Raw genomic sequence first — 9,970 nt, 5'->3', positions numbered from 1 at the left:
CTCAGTGCTACGATGAGGTCTAACACCAGCCTGAAGCATTTCATATACATTGTTTGTCTTCAGGAAGGCAGTGAGTTGCTGCGCAACAGCCTTTTCTAAAATTTCAGAGAGGAATGGAAGATTCGATAGGCCGATAGTTTTTTATATTTTCTGGGTCAAGGTTTGGCTTTTTCAAGAGAGGCTTTATTACTGCCACTTTTAGTGAGTTTGGTACACATCCGGTGGATAGAGAGCCATTTATTATGTTCAACATTGGAGGGCCAAGCACAGGAAGCAGCTCTTTCAGTAGTTTAGTTGGAATAGGGTCCAGTATGCAGCTTGAAGGTCAGCTGCGCAAGTCAGGCCTCAGGACTGCATCCATTACTGGCTACTTTCTCTTCTCACTCTGTTAGCACACACTCCCCAGCTAGCACATTTGCTTCCTTGGAAGTTGTGGGAACATACTGTATGTTTTTGGTTTCACATTGGTTGTGGGAACAAAGACATATGTTTCCTGACATGTAAAACTGAAGGCATAAAATTACATTCTGGTAACAGAAGTTAATATTTTGCCTGTTCTGGGAACATATATTTTTAGTTTGCAGGGAGGTTCTGAGAATGCTTTACTCGGCTCATTGAAAGTTTTCCTGGGAGGTTTTATTAACGCTCTGGGAACAAAAATTATAGGGTATTTGGAGGTTTTTTTAATAACTTCCTTTAAACTTTCACTGAATGTTTCAATAAGACTTTTAATAACACTACTAATGTATTTGGGTTATTTTTTATTTATTCATTCCAAGCATAGATAGCACACATGGAAATTGATTTCTTTAAACCTTAATCACGCAAACACATTTATTTTATTATTGCGACACGACATCTGTGAGATTTGAACCTATAATCTTCTGCTCTCTATCAATGGAATTAGTCTTAGGCACCACCAGGATGTTTTTACACATACAAAGTTGTTAATTTTAGTCTATTCCAATGGTCCCCATTTCAAAGAAAACAAGCACTCATTAAGATCAGGTGTGGCAAATTAGTTGGAGCTTCCAACACACCTGAACACACTTAATAAAGAGTCTATTGACGCACCGGTGCATCAATCTATGCCTTCGAAAAGTATTCAGACCCCTTGACTTTTTCCACATTTTGTTAAGTCGCAGCCTAATTAAAAAAATTGATGAAACTGTTTTTTTCCCCTCATCAACCTACACACAATGTCACGACTTCCGCCGAAGTCAGTTCCTCTCCTTGTTCGGGCGGTGTTCGGTGGTCGAATTCACCGGCCTTCTAGCCATCACGTATCCATTTTTCATTTTCCATTGGTTTTGTCTTGTCTTACTTCACACCTGGTTCCAATCCCATCAATTACATGTTGTGTATTTACCCCTCTGTTTCCCCTCATGTCCTTGTCAGAGATTGTTTGATTGTATGTGATGTGCATGTATTATGTTGGTGTGCGACGGGTTTTGTACCCACTTTTGTTATTTTGTACATTTTGGTTTTTGGAGTTTTATCAGCATTTACTAAACAACTCCGTTTTTACCAAGTTCGTTCTCCTGCGCCTGACTTTCCTGCCACCAACACGCACCCATTACACACAATACCCCATAATGACAAAGCAAAAACAGGTTAAGACATTTTTGCAAATGTATAAAAAAATAATAATAATGAAATATCACATTTACATAAGTATTCAGACCCTTTACTCTGTGTTGAAGCACCTTTGGCAGCGATTACAACCTCGAGTCTTCTTGGGTATGACGCTACAAGCTTGGCACACCTGTATTTGGGGACATTCAATGCTGCAGAAATGTTTTGGTACCCTTCCCCAGATCTGTGCCTCGACACAATCCTGTCTCCGAGCTCTATGGACAATTCCTTGAACTTCATGGTTTGCTTTTTGCTCTGACATGCACTGTCAACTGTGGGATCTTATATAGACAGGTGTGTGCCTTTCCAAGTCATGTCCAATCAATTTGTAGAAACATCTCAAGGATGATCGATGGAAACAGGATGCAACTGAGCTCAATTTCGACTCTCATAGGAAAGGGTCTGAAAACTTATGTAAATAATGTATTTCTGTTTTTTGTTTTTAATTGGAAAAAAATGGGTCAATATCATTAAAAGTGTAATTTTTGTCTGCAAGATAAATCATTCAAAATTGTGTATAAAAAATATACACTGGATCAAATTTCAAAAAGGATCCTTGTGTGTGTATGCCTTAATGATAATAGAAGCATAATGACATAGACTTCAAAGTCAAATTTATAAATTTTTGACTATTTTATTTCAGTGGTAGGAGGCTATTTTTAAATGTCCCAAGTGCTGCACAATCAATTTCAACGAAACGAAAAATTCTACATTTAAAAAAATATTTCAAAATGTGAACATTTTCTTCATTAAATGTTATCTTGTGTATAGTGTTTTTATGTTAAATGCTGCACTTTTTATGAGAATATTTACTATTTTCTGTACGTCCTCAAAATCAATGACATCACAAACAGGAAATTATGTCACTTCCTTAGCGGGAAAACAACTGTAGTGAACTTGGTGAGTACAGTGCCTTGCGAAAGTATTCGGTCCCCTTGAACTTTGCGACCTTTTGCCACATTTCAGGCTTCAAACATAAAGATATAAAACTGTATTTTTTTGTGAAGAATCAACAACAAGTGGGACACAATCATGAAGTGGAACGACATTTATTGGATACTTCAAACTTTTTTAACAAGTCAAAAACTGAAAAATTGTGCGTGCAACATTATTCAGCCCCCTTAAGTTAATACTTTGTAGCGCCACCTTTTGCTGCGATTACAGCTGTAAGTCGCTTGGGGTATGTCTCTATCAGTTTTGCACATCGAGAGACTGAAATTTTTTCCCATTCCTCCTTGCAAAACAGCTCGAGCTCAGTGAGGTTGGATGGAGAGCATTTGTGAACAGCAGTTTTCAGTTCTTTCCACAGATTCTCGATAGGATTCAGGTCTGGACTTTGACTTGGCCATTCTAACACCTGGATATGTTTATTTTTGAACCATTCCATTGTATATTTTGCTTTATGTTTTGGATCATTGTCTTGTTGGAAGACAAATCTCCGTCCCAGTCTCAGGTCTTTTGCAGACTCCATCAGGTTTTCTTCCAGAATGGTCCTGTATTTGGCTCCATCCATCTTCCCATCAATTTTAACCATCTTTCCTGTCCCTGCTGAAGAAAAGCAGGCCCAAACCATGATGCTGCCACCACCATGTTTGACAGTGGGGATGGTGTGTTCAGGGTGATGAGCTGTGTTGCTTTTATGCCAAACATAGCGTTTTGCATTGTTGCCAAAAAGATCAATTTTGGTTTCATCTGACCAGAGCACCTTCTTCCACATGTTTGGTGTGTCTCCCAGGTGGCTTGTGGCAAACTTTAAACAACACTTTTTATGGATATCTTTAAGAAATGGCTTTCTTCTTGCCACTCTTCCATAAAGGCCAGATTTGTGCAATATACGACTGATTGTTGTCCTATGGACAGAGTCTCCCACCTCAGCTGTAGATCTCTGCAGTTCATCCAGGGTGATCATGGGCCTCTTGGCTGCATCTCTGATCAGTCTTCTCCTTGTATGAGCTGAAAGTTTAGAGGGACGGCCAGGTTTTGGTAGATTTGCAGTGGTCTGATACTCCTTCCATTTCAATAGTATCGCTTGCACAGTGCTCCTTGGGATGTTTAAAGCTTGGGAAATCTTTTTGTATCCAAATCCGGCTTTAAACTTCTTCACAACAGTATCTCGGACCTGCCTGGTGTGTTCCTTGTTCTTCATGATGCTCTCTGCGCTTTTAACGGACCTCTGAGGCTATCACAGTGCAGGTGCATTTATGCGGAGACTTGATTACACACAGGTGGATTGTATTTATCATCATTAGTAATTTAGGTCAACATTGGATCATTCAGAGATCCTCACTGAACTTCTGGAGAGAGTTTGCTGCACTGAAAGTAAAGGGGCTGAATAATTTTGCACGCCCAATTTTTCAGTTTTTGATTTGTTAAAAAAGTTTGAAATATCCAATAAATGTCGTTCCACTTCATGATTGTGTCCCACTTGTTGTTGATTCTTCACAAAAAAATAGTTTTTTATCTTTATGTTTGAAGCCTGAAATGTGGCAAAAGGTCGCAAAGTTCAAGGGGGCCGAATACTTTCGCAAGGCACTGTATCTAGATTTCATACTATTATATTTTCATCATTATATGTTGGTGATGTGATGTGGGAAAGCATAATATTTCCACCCTGTTAAGCAAAAAAACAAAAGATGATAATCAAATTTCACATTTATTTTCAAGTGGCAGGCATTATCCTGGCTTCATCATGATCACTTGGAGCACAGTTGCTAATTTGAGCAAAATGTCCACCCTGTTATCCATGTACGTGTAACAGGGTCGACATGCACTCAACAGGGTGGACAAATGGATATCTTGCAAAATATGTTTTTGTTCATAAATTGTATTACATAATTACCAGTATATATAGCATGTATAGTATTTTAAGAATAAATACATATCAATTGAATCAGTTCTCTCTGAAGGAATGGCACCTCCTCTTAGCGCAGCTGAAAGACAGCGGCATTACAGAGAATGACATAATGCTGACCCAGAAAGAAGGAGAGAGTATCTAGAGAAAAAGAGGGAGAAATGGAGGAAAGATAAAGAGACAGGGAAGAAGAAGGCAATAGCTGAACTCAGTGTGCAGAAAGGAAGAGATGGAGAGATTAAAAAAGAATACTCAGAGCCAGGGCCAAGGCTAGTGTGTTGCTGCAATCTGCAGAGGTAACCCTCCTTCCTCCCCTTACACACATACATAAAAAAAATTTGTACAGTAGCTGGTTGAGTATTGAAATGTATTAGGTGTTTGTTACTCTTTCTATCTTATCATATGCTGTATCTCTTCTCACCTCAGATGCCTGCCTTAGATGCCATTAAAGGAACGATGAAGATTCATCAGGTTGTCAGTGTCTCACCAGGCTAGATAAAATACAGGGACATTACTTGTCTGTGTAAGGATAGTGGCATGTTGGACTGTCCTTGTTTTCAGCTCAAAGAGGCAACTCTGGGTGACCATGCAGCATCTAACCAGCTCCCTGCATCTCATGACAAGGCTGACACCACATGGCGACCTGGCACCATTGAACTTAATCACGTAGGGGAGTGGTGTGTTGTCAATTATGACCATGAACGATACCCTGGCATCATCATGGATATAAAGGAACATAACATCTGGCCAAGTCCAAAGGAAGATATTTGTTGTTACTCTGATGGACAGATACTTTGTCTGATGCCAGAGCCACAGGCAGTTAATAAACGCTCTGTGCAGATGGAAAAATAAAGTATGTGGAAGAGCATTTGGGGTGAAAGGGAGGAGAGATGGAAAGAGGGGGAGCGAGAGAGAGGGAGAGGAAGAGAGGGACAGGAATGTGTTTTAATGCTAATTCCAATGATTTTGTACCGGCAATGTATTTTTGGGTTGTTGTTTTTCACAATGAAACTAAATAGCAGTTCCAATGTTGTTACTACATCTATTTCTATGTAGATGTCTATTCAGTGTTCAGTATTCAGTGTTCAGGGTTTAATTTATATTATCTCCCGTTATAGCTGTCCACCCTGTTATTTGGAATCTTTTTCAAATGAATTCAGTTACATTGTCAAACATCAAAAATGTGTGTAATGTATTTTAAAGAGTAAGACACGACCAACACCACACAATTATAAACATGGATAAAATATCATTAATACCTGTCTCAATTTAGAAAGATAAGGTGCAAATTAGAAGAAGTTCAGTATAAAACCAAACATTGTAAACAAAATCTGCTATTTCTTTATATTTTGACCAGAACAAATGGACAGGGTTGAAAAGGGGACACAATAGCTTTATGAAAATTTAAATATTATTAAAATAGTTGAATGAAAGTAAATAAAGACAGTTAAGTGCATGTCCGTAACAGGGTGGACATAGCATATGGCTGATTCACTGAAACTGTGTTTATAATTATCTAACTCCTGGAGCTTGGCCAACATGTTTTTCTAGCAGTCTAATACTTCCTTTTTATAGTAAAACACTAAAGGAATACAACAATTGTAAATGTTGCATGGTCCAAATGGTACTGTTTTGTGATATTGACCCAAATATCTTAAAACCTGTTTTCACTTTGTCATTATGCGGTATTGTGTATAGATCGCTGAGGAAATTGAACCCATTTTAGAATGAGGCTGTAAACGTAACAAAATGTGGAAAAAGTCAAGGGGTCTGAATACTTTCCGAAAGCACGGTAAGTAACATAATTTTAAAAATCAGTCAGTTCAAGCTAGAGATATCAGCGGTGGAAGACGGTCGAGCAACAGCAACGTTGGTCAGACCATGAGACATCCTGGAAATCGGTATTCTCACGAAAACATTTGTAGCATCCGAATGGGTGGGCCTACAAACTAATATGACATCTCTATGGAAAGATGAGAATCTCTGTTTTGCCCTATGACCCCCACAAGCCAAACGGGACTTGTCTGATGTCGGTATGGTTGATGTGATTGCATCCTGAGACCCGACCTCTGTAGTGGTCATTAGGATGCAAATATAAAATAATTGACATTGCAGTCAATGGGAACAGTAGGTTAAAAACAGTTACGGCATCTGGGTATCCACTACAAAGGACATTTCTTGATAAGCTATACAAAGAAACAATTATTACACATCCCTGACAACTCACTTAACTATTTCTGATATATTCACTTACAAGAAACAATTTCAAAATCAATCACACAAATTATGCAATGAACAAAAGTATAAATGCAACATGCAACAATTTGAAAGATTTCACTGAGTTACAGTTCATAAGGGAATCAGTAAATTTAAATCAATTCATTAGGCCCTAATGTATGGACTTCACATGACTGGGAATACAGATATGCATCTGTTGGTCACAGATACTTAAACAAAAAGGTAGGGGCGTGGATCAGAAAACCAGTCAGTATCTAGTGTGACCACCATTTGCCTCATGCAGCACAACATATCTCCTTCACATAGAGTTGATCAGGCTGTTGATTGTGGCCTGTGGAATGTTGTCCCACTCCTCTTCAAAGGCTGTGCAAAGTTGCTGGATATTGTTGGGAACTGGAACACGCTGTCGTACATCTCGATCCAGAGTATCTCAATAAGTGCTCAATGGGTGACATGTCTGGCGAGTATGCAGGCCATGGAAGAACTTGTACATTTCCAGCTTCCAGGACTTGTGTATAGATCCTTGAAACATGCATTATTATCATTCTAAAACATGAGGTGATGGTGGCGGATGAATGGCACTACAATGTGCCTCAGGATCTCTTCACGGTATCTCTGTGCATTCAAATTGCCATTGATAAAATGCAATTGTGTTCGTTTTCCGTAGTTTATGCCTACCCATACCATAACCATGGGGCACTCTGTTCACAAAGTTGACAACAGAAAAACGCTTGCCCACACAACACGATATCTGCCATCTGCCCAGTACAGTTGTAACCGGGATTCATCTGTGAAGAGCAGACTTCTCTTGCGTGCCAGTGGCCATCAAAGGTGAGCGTTTGCCCACTGAAGTCGGTTACGACACCGAACTGCAGTTAGGTCAAGACCCTGGTGAGGACAGCGACCATGCAGATGAGCTTCCTTGAGAGGGTTTCTGACAGATTGTGCAGAAATTCTTAGGTTGTGCAAACTCACAGTTTTATCAACTGTCGGGTGGCTTGTCTCAGACCATCCCGCAGGTGAAGAAGCTGGATATGGAGGTCCTACGCTGGTATGGTTACACATGGTATGCGGTTGTGAGACCGGTTGGACGTACTGCCAAATTCTCTAAAACGACATTGGAGGCGGCTTATGGTAGAGAAATTAACATTCAATTATCTGGCAACAGCTCTGGTGAACAATCCTGCAGCCAGCATGCCAATTTCACGCTCCCTCAAAACTTGAGACATCTGTGTCTGTCACGTTCTGACCTTAGTTCCTTTTTTTATGTCTCTATTTTTGGTTTGGTCAGGGCGTGCATTCTATGTTTTTGTTCTGTTTTGTATTTCGGTGTTTAGCCTGGTATGGTTCCCAATCAGAGGCAGCTGTATCGTTGTCTCTGATTGAGAACCATACTTAGGTAGCCTGTTCCCATCTGTGTTTTTGGGTAGTTGTTTGCTGTTTTGTCACCTGATAGGACTGTTTAGTTTTTTCACCTTTGTTATTTTGTGTTCAGATTAATAAAGTTAACATGGACACGTACCACGCTGCATTTTGGTCCGATCCTTCATATTCCTCATCAGACGAGGACGAGAAACGTTACAGAGGCATTGTGTTGTGTGTTAAAACTGCACATTTCAGTGGCCTTTTATTGTCCCCAGCACAAGGTGCACCTGTGTAATGATCATGCTGTTTAATCAGCTTCTTGATATGCCACACCTTTCAGGTGGATGGATTATCTTGGCAAAGGAGAAATGCTCACTAACAGGTATGGCACCAAATTCTTTAGAAATAAGCATTTTGCTCGTATGGAACATTTATTTCAGCTCATGAAACATGGGATCAACAATTTGAATGATGTGTTTATATTTTTGTTCATTCTAATTAATAATTACACACACTTCATTTTAAATTTAGATAAAATGTGCACATTTGGATGGCAGAAGCTTTTTTAAGAACCAGGGAGATAAAGTTGTCAAGGTCACACCCCCACACATATATAATTGAAAAGCCCAGAATGTCCTCTCAAAAGGACAATAGGACTTAATACAGTGGCCTCGGAGATACGGACCAAGAACTGATGTCCACTAGAGAGGACAAAAATGAATTGCTGGGTCTCAGGAGACTATAATGAGTGTGCCCACTCTGGTGCGTTCTAGCCAACAGCGCTGCTGGCTAGAGCGCACGTATAGCCTACATGGTGAAATTATTATGGACAAAGGAGCGAGATAATTTGTATTTTTAAAACGACAGTCAAGCACTGATTAATATGTCACCAGAATAAGACCCTCGATATTTATTGGAAAGGAGCATCAAGCTCATCGTGTGACTCCAAGTTTACTTCGATATGATGGTTATTATATCCATACTTTCTCATAAAAGCTTTTCCACCAACATTTCTCACATAATTCATTTCATCGATACAAAAAGATCCCACCTTGTCTTAGAGTATTTTGTTTTGTCGACATTTGGAAAGGCTGCTGAAAAATGTGACTCACCACCTGGTTTCGGTCTTATGTAGTAAAATATGAAATTGGGTTTTTTACATTGGTAAAAAGTAGAGACTCAGACCTACAACATTGTATATCCTACACTGCATTGTTGAGGAACAATGGGAAAGTAATTCTGCTTTGAAAGTTGATCAACTTGTAACCTCACTTTTGAGAGAATGGCCATTGAATGTTTTGGTACCTACTGGAGAGCTTTGTCGACACACATTCAGCATTTTTCACTCCCTCTTAAACCAGCCTCACCCATCTCTTTAAGGAGTCACATGTGAGGTCATGTGCTAAACAGTGAGTAGTGTAGTAAAGATTTTCCATCAGGCCTGTCATTACATTTTTTTTTCAACATGTACTTTACTTACACAAAAAGGTTGGATGGAAACCTGGTTAATTTAACCACTTTTTCAGTAATATATTTTTACACAACCATCCATTTCATAAATAGATGAAAAAACGTGGTTGTTTAGTTCTACCTCAAATTTGGAGGCCTTGCCCCTAGCTTACAAAGTGCTGAGACAGGTTCAAAGTGGCAGTGAACAGGAAAGGATGGGGGATGGAGGGAGAGCAAGGCCCAGCAGGAACTGTACAGGATATTAATTGAACCAAGCGTCCCTTGTACCAAATCAAACTTCAGCAGTATTCATACAGTACATGGATCATACACTATTGAAAATAAATGTATTATTTATTCATATTGCCTTAATTCTTAGATAAATATCAAGTCTACAGTGAATTGTGGTCCTTCTGTGGCTCAGTTGGTAGA

The sequence above is a fragment of the Oncorhynchus keta genome, chromosome 11 (assembly GCF_023373465.1).
Source record: "Oncorhynchus keta strain PuntledgeMale-10-30-2019 chromosome 11, Oket_V2, whole genome shotgun sequence".
Taxonomy (NCBI): domain Eukaryota; kingdom Metazoa; phylum Chordata; class Actinopteri; order Salmoniformes; family Salmonidae; genus Oncorhynchus; species Oncorhynchus keta.
The sequence above is the reverse complement of the archived record's forward strand: the minus strand, read 5'-3'. Positions refer to the sequence as shown.